Source organism: Sapajus apella, unplaced genomic scaffold, assembly GCF_009761245.1.
Source record: "Sapajus apella isolate SASKATOON/1434 unplaced genomic scaffold, GSC_monkey_1.0 scaffold43, whole genome shotgun sequence".
Taxonomy (NCBI): domain Eukaryota; kingdom Metazoa; phylum Chordata; class Mammalia; order Primates; family Cebidae; genus Sapajus; species Sapajus apella.
In genome coordinates, this window is record NW_022436983.1 from 17,037,419 (window position 1) to 17,049,855 (window position 12,437).

The 12,437-nt window shown below is 44.6% G+C and overlaps 1 non-coding gene across 1 annotated transcript; it reads left to right on the forward strand.

The window, feature by feature from the left end:
- Window positions 1–2,236: 2,236 nt before the first annotated feature.
- LOC116566683 lies at window positions 2,237–2,372 on the forward strand. Its single transcript, XR_004275966.1, has one exon. It is a non-coding gene; the product is annotated as a U4 spliceosomal RNA (small nuclear RNA).
- The last annotated feature ends 10,065 nt before the right edge of the window (window positions 2,373–12,437 follow it).

Here is a 12,437-nt window from a genome sequence, read left to right on the forward strand (position 1 = left end):
GGGACTACAAGCTCGTGCCGCCACGCCCAGCTAATTTTTGAATTTTTAGTAGAGACCGGGCTTCACCATGTTGGCCAGGATGGTCTCGATCTCTTGACCTCGTGATCCACCCACCTTGGCCTCCCAAAGTGCTGGAATTTCAGGCATGAGCCACCACGCCCGGCCCCTAATAGGGTTTCATAAGGAACAAATATAGTAATACATGTCAAGCATCTTGCACATGATGGGTGATCAATACATATTTACAAATGTCAATAAATATTAACATTATTATTATTCTCATTTAATGTGCATAATTAGGAGTTAGTTATTAAGAGAGTACTTGCGTCAGTCAGTACTACATATTAATATAATTTCGGCTCTGCCAGCAGGAACCAAGGTAAGGAAATAATGGATATTAAGAAGATAAAAGAGGGGCTGGGTGCAATGGCTCATGCCTGTAATCCCAGAACTTTGGGAGGCCGAGGCGGGCGGATCATGAGGTCAAGAGATCGAGACCATCCTGGCCAACATAGTGAAACCCTGTCTCTACTAAACTATAAAAATTAGCTGGGTGTAGTGGCACACAACTGTAGTCCCAGCTACTCGGGAGGCTGAGGCAGGAGAATTGCTTGAACCCAGGAGGTGGAGGTTGCAGTGAGCTGAGATCGCACCACTGCGCTCCAGCCTGGTGCCTAGCGACAGAGCAAGACTCTGTCTCCAAAAAAAAAAAAAAAAAAAAGAAGAAGATAAAAGAGGCTGGATGTGGTAGCTCATGCCTGTAATCCCAGCACTTTGGGGGTCGGAGGTGGGGAGATTGCTTGAGGCACGGAGTTCAAGACCAGCCTGGGCAACATGGTGAAATCTCATCTTTACAAAAAATACAAAAAAATTAAAACTAGTTGGGCATGGTGGCACATGCCTGTAGTCCCATGTGCTTGGGAGGCTGAGGCGGGAAGATCGCTTGAGCCTGGGTGGTTGAAGCTGCAGTGAGCCATGGATCACACCACTGCATTCCAGATGGATATTCTGGTTGCACACTGCTCAACACGGTAATATAGTTTGCATAGACTGTAATGTGAATGGCACTCTCTGGATTTGTTCAGTGCACGACTCTTAACAGTCATACATGGTAGCTTCCAAGATAACTGCTAGTAGCCTCCAAGATAACAGACAGTAATGGTCTTCAATGAACAATTGGGCATCTTGTAACAAGGAAAGCAGAAAACAATTAAAGATGTTTTTGAATTTCATGATTGGAGGGGTCCTTGGAGATGATCTAGTTCAACTCCCTCATATTTCAGGTAGGAAAACTAAGATCCAGGGAGGGGAAAATACAAGGTTCATCCAGGGCAGAACTGGGACAAGAACTGTGTGTTGAGGCTCTTTGCTAATTGCCCTTTGTGTTTATGAAAATTTCATTGTTGGTAGGAGTTAGCTTTCCAAATCACATCTTAAAACCCCTAGAGAGAAGGAAGACTTGCAACTGCTTTGCATCTTCTAGGCTTTGCGAGGAGCAAACCCAGGACAGCGAAGCAGGAATTTGTTGAGTTCTGGGTCTTTGCTCTTCAGTGTCCTGCATGTTTCCTCAGGGTGAACAATTCCTGTTGAGAAATGCTCCTTTGAAAGCATTTTGTTTGCTCTTTGACTTGATGTTAGCTGGCAAGTAGTGTGGTTTGCTAATGACCTCAACCAGGTTGCTAGCTTGGTAGTAATCTCAGAACAGTGTCTCTGAAGACCAGCTGAACTCATTCGAAGTTTGCTGTGGTGAATTGATATGCTGCTTCAGATTTTAATTCAGAATCAAACAGAGCCTGAGTAGGGATGATGGGAGACTACAGGAAGCTGATGTTGGGCATTAAGTGCCTTAGGTTTTAAATTAGTAGCCAGCTATGCATTGCCAATTCCTTTTCCCTATCCTGCACAGCCAGGTATTTGTCAGTAAATGGATATGTGGGAGGCATTGTGCCACTAAGTGCTGTGGGAAAGCCAGGAAGAATCAAACTCAAGGGGGGTAAGTTTATCCCAGAGGACTGGTGCCTTTGGGAGAGAGCTGTGTGCAGAAATTGAACTTGAGCTATGCCTTGAAAAATGGGTAGGTTTAGAGCAGAGGAGGTAGAAAAGAGAATGGGGAAAGCATTTTGGGTGGGAGTAATGACAAGCTCAAAATCTTAGAGGGAGAAATTTACAAGGGGTGTTTGGTAAATGAAATATAGATCAATCTAATCAGTAGTAGGAAGTTATGAAAGGAAGATTGAGCTTTGTGCAGTGGCAATATTGTAGTCAATGACGTTTATCTGAGGCTCGATTGTTGCTAATTGAAAAAAAAAAAAAGAAAAAGAAAAGAAAGGACTTTGGTTTAGTTTGGTAGATCCTTAAACCCCAAATGTGGGAGACTTTATTTATTTATTTATTTGAGATGGGCTCTCACCCTGTTGCCGAGGCTGGAGTGCAGTGGTGCAATTACAACTCACGGCAGCCTTGAACTTCTGGGTTCAAATGAGCCTTCTGCTTCAGCCTCCTGAGTAGCTGGGACTGCAGGTGTGCCACTATGCCCAGCTAGGATTAAAAGAATTTTTTGCGGAGGTGGGGTTTCCCTATTGTTATAGTGAACTCCAAGTTTCTCTTCAAAGAATCAGTATGTCAGTATGTTCAGCTATCCTTATTCTTAAATGCTCTATTTTAAAGTTCAACTTCCTTGTAATTCCAGTAAACAACCTTCTCCACTGGTTCTAAACAGTAGTTCACATCTGTTCCCCTGGCCCCCAGCTCCATCCTGACTCATCCTGGTCACCTGCTCCAGTCACCTACTCCGATCACCTTCTTTGACCTAGGTGACCCCTGGCTACCTGCTGTGACCCACCAGTAACCATCCTTCTCGCCAAAACACCCACCCTGCCACTGCAGCTCCGACTCCTGCTCTCTTTAATATAGCCAGTTGGGATTAGTCTAGCTTGTGCCTGTAACCCTAGCCAATAGGGGAAAAATACAGCATTGGGGATGACCCCCATCAGGCATAAGGACCCCTTTCCCCTTGTCCAAGCGTGTGGTTTGCAATGCTCCATCTGTACACTGCACCCTTCTATAGAAGTAAACTGCCTTGCTGAGAGGATTTATCTTCGAGTGCTATTTCTTTTGTGGCATCAAAATTTTACTGATAACACCAGTTGCCCAGGCTGGTCTTGAATTCCTGGGCTCAAGCAATCCCTTCACCTTGGCTTCCCAAAATGCTGGGATTACAGGCATGAGCTACCACAGCCAGATGGATTTTGACTATATATAATCTGAAGATAAGCAGGGAGCCTCCGAAGGTTTATGTACAACAACATTATAAGATGAGGCCGTGTTGATAACTAACTTCAGCTTAGTCTTTGAGTTATTGAATATCCAGATGGGATTGTGATTGGGCTAAAAGATGATTTGGCTTCAGCCAGAGATATATTCAGAGGTGGATTTCATTTAATTAATTGATTAATTTATTTATTTTGAGATGGAGTCTCACTCTGTCACCCAGGCTCAAGTGCAGTGGCACCATCTCAGCTCACTGCAACTTCGGCCTGCCAGGTTCAAGTGATTCTCATGCCTCAGCCTTCTGGGATTATAGGTACCTGCCACCATGCCTGGCTAATTTTTTTTTTTTTTTTTTTTTTGTATTTTTAATAGAGACAGGGTTTCACTGTGTTGGCCAGGCTAGTCTCAAACTCCTGATCTCAGGTGATCCACCCGCCTTAGCCTCCCAAAGTGTTGGGATTACAGGTGTGAGTCATCGTGCTCAACCAGAAGTGGATTTTATATCTCACATTTTTGAGGAAGAGAATGTATCTGTGGGAGAGATTATTTATTTGCATACTCTTAAGGAGGAAAGCATACAGTAGTTTTAATTGTTGTATGAATGTGAAATATAGGCTGGGAGCAGTGGCTCATGCCTGTAATCCTGGCACTTTAGGAGGCCAAGGCAGGCAGATCCCTTGAGCTTGGGAGTTCAAGACCAGCCTTGGCAACACAGTGAGTGACCTGTAGTCTCAGCTACTCAGGAGGCTGAGGTAGGAGGATCACCTGAGTCTGAGAAGTCAAGCCTTCAGTGAGCCATGATGGCACCACTGCCATGCACTCTAGCCTGGGCAACAGAATGAGACTCTATCTGAAAAAAAAGGAAAAGAAAAAGTTAAATGTAGGTAGAGGGACAAAACATTCTGGGTAACCAACGGGGTAGATTGTGCTGTTGCTCTCACCTGACCTGCACTCTGGTAGAAATTTCAGAGAGAGACAAATTGTATTTTCTAGGCTTCCTTGCTGGCTTCTGTTTATGTTCTGCCAATGAGGCATTGGTGTGATACTGGAGGATGGAAGGAGGAGAGAATAGATTCTTTTCCTGCTTTTGGATTCTGGTGGCATCTTTGGCCAGCAGAGGTAACTGATGGTGATGACACTGGCTCCAGTGAAAATGGTAGTAATGGATCTGGGAGGTGGCTGCAGGGACAGGAGCAATGACTTAGAAGTACAGACTTCTTCACTTGGCTTCTAGGATACCACATAGGTTTTTCCTCCCATTCTACCAGACATTCCTTTTCAGTCTTCCTTGCTCATTCTTCCTTTTAAACTTGACTCTTAATGTTGGGAATGATTTTCACGTAAAAATTACTAACAGTGATTTTCTTTCCATTGTTTTGAAGATCTGACTTTATCTGTAATATAGCCCTATTGCTCAACATAGGAATTCATCTCATTTTACATGTGAGAAAATGGAAGATTTCTTGCCCTAAGGACTATTTCAGGAATATCATCTTGAGAAATTATTTCACATATGACTTCTATCTCTGAGGCTGAGGCTTAATCTCAGACTGTTAAAGCTAAAAAAGAGTCAAAGAGATTTGCTTGGCCTGGTGTGGTGGCTCACGCCTGTAATCCAAGCACTTTGGAGGCCAAGGCGGGCGAATCATCTGAGGTCGGGAGTTCAAGACCAGCCTGACCAGCATGGTGAAACCCCGTCTTTAAAAACAAACAAACAAACAAACAAAAACAAAGAGATTTGCTCATTGCTAGGATATTCCCTCAGTAAGAAACCTATAATCTTAGCTCTGGTCACCTCCTTCATGGGTTTAAAAACTAATTTTTTGTTAAGCTTACCCAGAAACAAACTAAGTTTAATACAAATGGTTATACTTTTCAGATGTTAATAATGTAAAATGTGGTCGGGTGCAGTGGCTCATGCCTGTAATCCTAGCACTTTGGGAGGCCGAGGTGGGTAGATCACCTGAGGTCAGGAGTTCAAGACCAGCCTGGCCATCATGGTGAAACCCCATCTTAAAAAAAAATAATAATGTAAAAGGTAAGCAACCATTTTGAACAATGAATTTTTGATGATGGGCATTTGTGGTCTTAAGGTAACTAAAGCATTCTAACAGTAGTGAGTGTTCCAATCCATGAATATGGTATATCTCTCCATTTATTTAGGTCTTCTTTAATTTCTCTTAGTGATGTTCTGCCAGAGTGTTCAGGATTGAAGTTTTGCACATTTTTCGTCAAATTTGAGAATGTACCTTTTGGGGGCTGGATGTGCTGGGTTATGCCTATAAAACCAATACTTTGGGGAAATGAAAATGGGAGGATCACTTGAGGCCAGGAGTTTGAGACCAGCCTGGGCATCAAAGTGAGATCCATCTCCACAAAAAAATAAAAAATAAATTAGCTGGGTGTGGTCGCATGCACCTGTAGTCCCAGCTACTTTGGAGGCTGAGGCAGGAGAATTGCTTGAGCCCAGACATTCAAGGCTGCAGTGGACTATAATTACACTGTTGCATGCCAGCCTGGGTGACAGAGCCACACCCTATCTCAAAAAAATAAAAATAAAATAAATAAAAAAAATATACTTTTTATACCATTTTGTGTTCAGCCTTTCCCCCGCACACCCCCCCCGCCCGCCCCGTCAAGCTGTTCTTTATTTCAGGAAGAGGGCAGGGCAAGGGACTCAGTCTTTCTTAGCAGCAGCTTTCCTCATTGGCAGCCAGGACGTTGCTCAGCCCCTCCTGCTTCCTATTGGTGCAGATATGCATCCTCACCCAGGCTAGAGTGCAGTGGCACAATCTTGGCTCACTGCAACCTCTGCCTCCCTGGTTCAAGAGATTCTCCCACCTCAGCATCCCAAGTAGCTGGGATTACAGGTAACTGCCACCACACCCAGCTAATTTTTGTATTTTCAGTAGAGATGGGGTTTTGTCATGTTGGCCAGGCTGGTCTTGAACTCCTGATCTCAGGTTATTCACCCGCCTTGGCCTCCCAAAGTGCTGGGATTACCGGCATGAGCCACCATGCCCAGCCTTTAGCGTGTCTTTAAAGGGGTTTATTAACATTGGCAATGGAGGCATAATTCAGGTGGCAACTTTTAAACCACAAATATTACTGCCTTTGCTTAACACTTTTACTTAATGATGATGGCTGCACTTTGTTTTATAGCATCAGCTTTGCTGTGTTAAACAGAAGGTCTAGTGTTGCACTGAGTGCCTTGGGAAATGTAGTCTAGAGAAATTGCAGGCTCAGTTCCAAAACCAGCATTTCAAATAAAGAAGGTTTTCAGTGAAAATATCAGTTTACCTTGAATATTTTCCCAGTCATGTAAGTAATCTTCATTTTCTTCCTTACATTAAATGTATTCATTTGTGATCTATGAGCTACTTTCATTATGATAAAAGTTTGCTGTATTTCAGGGATTTTCTTTTCTTTCTTTCTTTCTTTCTTTTCTTTTTTTTGAGGCTGACTTTTTGCTCTTATTGCCCAGGCTGGGGTGCAATGGCACGATCTTAGCTCACCGCAACTTCCGTCTTCCGGGTTCAAGCAATTCTCCTACCTCAGCCTCCTGAATAGCTGGGATTACAGTCATGTGCCACCACACCTGACTAATTTTTTGTATTTTTAGTAGAGACAGGATTTTTCCATGTTGGTCAGGCTGGTCTCGAACTCCCAACGTGAGGTGATCCACCCGCCTCAGCCTTCCCAAGTGCTGAGATTACAGGCATGAGCCACTGCACGCAGTCTATTTCAGGGATTATTCTTGTGGGGAGAGGGGCCTATTGATCTAATCTGGAATTTGAATGCTCTATAATACTCTATACTGCTATATGGCTGTGCTAAACACCATCACAAGTAGTATAAACAGTATATATAATTTGTTCATTTATTTCTTCAACAAGCGTTTAGTGAGCCACCTTCTAGTATATGCAGTGGGAATCTGTTATATTCTGGAGTTTCGGAGCTGAATAAACATAGTATTTCTTGTCCAGAAACTTTCAGGCTTATCTCTGTTGTGCTATGTGATCACATTAGAAATAAATCAATGCAGGCCGGGCACGGTGGCTCACGCCTGTAATCCCAGCACTTTGGAGGCCAAGGCGGGTGGATCACCTGAGGTTAGGAGTTCAAGATCAGCCTGACCAACATGGTGAAACCCCATCTTAAAAAAATAAATAAAAATAAAAATAAAGAAATCAATGCAGGTCATTGCTGACACATTCCTGGAGGCCTGAGTCATGCCCACTCACTCTTTTTTTAAAGAGCCACATTTCACATATATACCATGGAATATTATGCAGCCATCAAAAACGATGAGTTCCTGTCCTTTGTTGGGACATGGATGAACCTGGAAACCATCATTCTCAGCAAACTGACACAAGAACAGAAAATCAAACACCGCATGTTCTCACTCATAGGTGGGTGTTGAACAATGAGAACACATGGACAGAGGAAGGGAAGCATCACACACTGGGGTCTGTCGGGGGTCGGGGGGAAATAGGGGAGGGACGTGGGGGTGGGGAGTTGGGGAGAGAGAGCATGGGGAGAAATGCCAGATATAAGTGATGGGGAGGAAGGCAGCAAATCATACTGCCATGTGTATACCTATGCAACAATCTTGCTTGTTCTTCACATGTACCCCCAAACCTAAAATTCAATAAAAAATAAAAAATGAAAAAAATAAACAGCCACTTTTTTTTTTTTTTTTTTTTTGAAATGGAGTCTTACTCTGTAGCCTAGCCTGGAGTGTAGTGGCGCGATCTCGGCTCACTGCAACCTCCGCCTCCAGGGCCCCAGTTCAAGCAATTCTCCTACCTCAGCCTCCCAAGTAGCTGGGATTACAGACACGAGTCACCATGCCCAGCTAATTTTTGTATTTTTCAGTAGAGACGGGGCCAGTCTGACCTCGTGATCCTCCTGCCTCAGCCTCCCAAAGTTCTAGGATTACAGGTGTGAGCCACTGCGCCTGACCAAGAGCCACATTTTTTAAGTCATAGCATTCTTTTTTTTTTTTGAGATGGGAGACTCGCTCTGTCGCCTACCCTCCCTCTTCTTTGTTCAACCGTTGATAGAGTCCTTAGGACTCAATAGAACAATCACTGATCAGTTTACCTGGGTGAGAGTGTCTTCAAAAGCATTACCAACTTAGGACAGACTGATTTCTTCCAGAATGCCCTGCCCATTAACAGACTGCCAGGACAGATTCTTTGCAAATGTTGTGGCTAGTTGGACTTACCCTCCCTCGTAATCCTCTAATCCTTGATTTAATGCTCCAAATATAAACATTCCTGTAATCTATAATACCCTCTATTGCACTATGAGCTCTTTTTGTTGTTGTTGAGATGGGTTTCACTCTTGTTGTCCAGGCTGGAGTGCAATGGTGTGATCTCAGCTCACTGCCACCTCCGCCTCTCAGGTTCAAGCGATTCTTTTGTCTCAGCCTCCGGAATAGCTGGGATTACAGGTGCGCACCACCACGCCTGGCTAATTTTTTGTATTTTTAGTAGAAATGGGGTTTAACTATGTTAGCCAGACTGGTCTCGAACTCCTGACCTCAGGCGATCTGCCCGCCTCAGCCTCCCAAAGTGCTGGGATTACCAGCACGAACCTCTTCTTTTATAGCCTCCTCTCCATTCTACTCTATGTTGCCTCTTCCCATTGCTTTCCTCCTCCAGAGCTTCCCCCTCCACCTGCTGAAGGCTCATCTCATGCTATGCAAACCCTTCTGGAATGTGAACTCTTCATGAAACTCTTGTCTCTACCTCTCTGTGCCTGATGGAAACACAGACATCATCTGAGATTTCTCTGTAGCGCTCTCAGAAGGATGCCATTCCTTGTCCACTTCTGAAATACCTGGGATCAGGAAGTGGGTAAGGATTCCTCTTTCCTTTTCAGGGCTACTTCTGAACCATTTCTAGTAGAAAGTCCCTTGGTCTTTCCATTCTGCTATGACCCAGATATACTCCTCTCTGTTCTGCCTCTCCCTAATTCCTGGCCATTCCTCTCATGTGTTGAAGGTTTTCAGAAGTGGTATTATTAAGAACATGGGCTTTAGAGTCAGGTATGTCTGGGTTCCCGTGTCAGGTGTGCCACTTACTAACTCTGCAATCTTTGGCAAATTAGAGCACTTAATCTCTGAGTTTAAATTTTATTAGATGTAAAATAAGATAATAATGGTAACTACCTTGGAGAGTGGTTGCTGGTGTTCAACACTCATTCAACTAAAAGTAAGTGGAATAAAATAATTATACATTGATGTATGTTCTGTGTAGGGTTTAGGATAGAGAATAAAGGTGGCACTCCACTAAAGAGAAAGTTCAGAGGGAAGCTGCCATTTGAACTGAGACCTAAAGGAAGAGAGGGAGAATGAAATGAAATAAGGCATATGGACCCACTTGGCACAGCACTGGCCCACAGTGAACTCAGTGTTGGCGGAAATCATTGTCCTGGTAAGGATGGTGGCAGAGATAAATGGCTTTCAAAGCTGCAGTAATTGCAGGCTGAGTTGATCCTGCCCCATCCAGCATAGCCTGTGACTGTTCAGTCCCAAGGCAATTGATGGGGCCTGATCTATATGGGCAGGAGAGGTCTGCTAAAGCTCGTCAGCCTCCAGGAATGGCCTTCCACACAGTGCCCTCCCCAGATGCAGCCATGGGGAATAGCAAGCCAGGTGAATCCTTCCAGAGAACAGAACTAGGGGCTATAGATCGGCCAGCCAAGGAACTCTACTGCAGGGATAGCAAGTCCCCACTATTTCTGCCCTGCAGCACTGTACAAGTGCTGTGGACTGGAGACAGCTGAGCATTTGCCAGGTTCTCTTTTTCCCAAAGAAGGGAGTTTTTATTGCACTTATCCTGTTAGGGAGAGATAAATTGTCTCTAAGCTTACAGATCCCTGGTCATGAGAAGCCACATCTTGACCCTAATCCTCTAGAGACCCTGGACTTTGAGCTGGATTTAGTAACTGGTTGTAACTTTGTTGCTGTATCCCTTGGTGGGAGTGGTGGTGGGGGGAGGCAAATGCATTTCCTTTTTCTTTTTTCTATTTTGAGATGGAGTCTTGCTCTGTCTCCCATCCTGGGGTGCAGTAGTGCGATCTTGGCTCACTACAAGCTCCACCTCCTGGGTTCAAGCATTTCTCCTGCCTCAGCCTCCTGAATAGCTGGGATTATAGGCAGGCGCCACCATGCCCGGCTAATTTTTGCATTTTTAGTAGAGATGGGGTTTCACCATGTTGGCCAGGCTGGTCTTGAACTCTTGATCTCCAGTGATCCACTTGCCTCGGCCTCCCAAAGTGCTGGGATTACACGTGTAAGGCACCATGCCCTGCCACCAAATGTATTTTCTTCATGGGAAGATGATGTGTTTGAATGTTGGCTAGCCAAAGGGAGGACCGTGGCGGAAACTGCTGATTTCCTGTCTCAAATTTACTCACTCTCTCTATTTCTTTTTGTTTTTGTTTTTTCTGAGACAGAGCCATGCTCTGTTGCTGAGGTTGGAGTGCAATGGCACAATCTCAGCTCACTGCAACCTCTGCCTTTATTTCTTTTTAATAGAGAGCCCTGATTTTGTGTGGGGTAACAATGTGCTGGTTAAAAGTAATGTCTTCCTCAGCCTCCTTGAGGACGTGGCCATGGGACATATGAACTTAAGGCTTCAGGGAATGTTGATTTCTATCTATCTTTTTTTTTTTTAAGCACAGGGGCTTGTTCTGTTGACCAGACTGGAGTTAGTGGCATGATCACAGCTCACTGCAGCCTCAAATTCCTGGGCTCAAGTGATCCTCACACCTCAGCCTCCCAAGAACAGTAGCTGGGACTACAGGTGTACACTACCATGTCCTGCTAATTTTTTTCTTTTGTCTTTTTGTTTTTTTCCTTTTTGTGGAGAACGAAATCTTGTTATATTGCCCAGGCAGGTCTCGAACTCCTGCGCACAAGCTCTCCTCCTGCCCCTGCCTCCTTAAGAGCTGGATTATAGGCATGAGCCACAGCACCTGTCAATTTTTTAATTTTTAATTTTTTAGCGACGGGGTCTCATTATGTGGTCCAGGATATCTTCAAACTCCTGGGCTCAAGTGATCCTCCCACCTTGGCTTCTCAAAGTGTTGAGGTTATAAACCAATTTCTAACTTTTGTGGATTGAAATCTCTTTCTATTACAAGGTAAGTGTGTCACCTAAAAGGTTATGAGGTTATGTTTTTTTTTCTTTCTTTTTGACGGAGTCTTGCTCTGTTGCGCTGGAGTGGCACGATCTCAGCCCACTGCAACCTCCGCCTTCCAGGTTCAAGTGGTTATCCTGCTTCAGCCTCCCGGAGTAGCTGGGACTACAGGTGCCTGCCACCATGCCTGGCTAATTTATATATTTTTAGTAGAGATGGGGTTTTGCCAAGTTGGCCTGGCTGGTCTTGAACTCCTGACCTTAGGTGATCCACCTGCCTCAGCCTCCCAAAATGCTGAAATTACAAGCGTGAGCCACCACGCCCTGCTCTAAAAAGTTACGGTTGCATCCTAACCCCCATCATCACACGATGTGATTGTATTTGGACATAGGATTGTTGCAGACGTGATTAGTTAAGATGAAGTCGTTGGCTATAGTCTGAATGAATATTCACCCTCCCACATGCATATGTTGAGAGCCTGATGCCCAAGGTGATGGCATTAGGAGGCGGGGGGGCTTTTGGGAGATGATAGGATCATGAGGGTGGAGCCCTCAAGAATGGGATTAGTGTGCTCATGAAATGACCCCTTCCAACATGTGAGGACACAGTGAGAAGGCTCTATGAGAAATCAGACTTTTACCAGACATTGTATTTGCTGGCACCTTGATATTTTTTTTTTTCTTTTTCTTTTGAGACAGAGTCTTGCTGTGTTGCTGAGGCTGGGGTGCCATGGCGTGATCTTGGCTCACTGCAACCTCCACCTCCTGGGTTCAAATGAGTCTCCTGCCTCAGCCTCCTGAGTAGCTGGTACTACAAGTGTGCACCACCACACACTGCTAATTTTTGTATTTTTAGTAGAGACAGTTTCACCATGTTGGTCAGGCTGGTCTTGAACTCCTGACCTCAAGTGATCCACCTGCCTTGGCCTCCCAAAGTACTGGAACTACAGGTGTGAGCCACCATGCCCAGCCCTGATACCATGATTTTGAACTTCTCAGACTCCAGAACTGTAG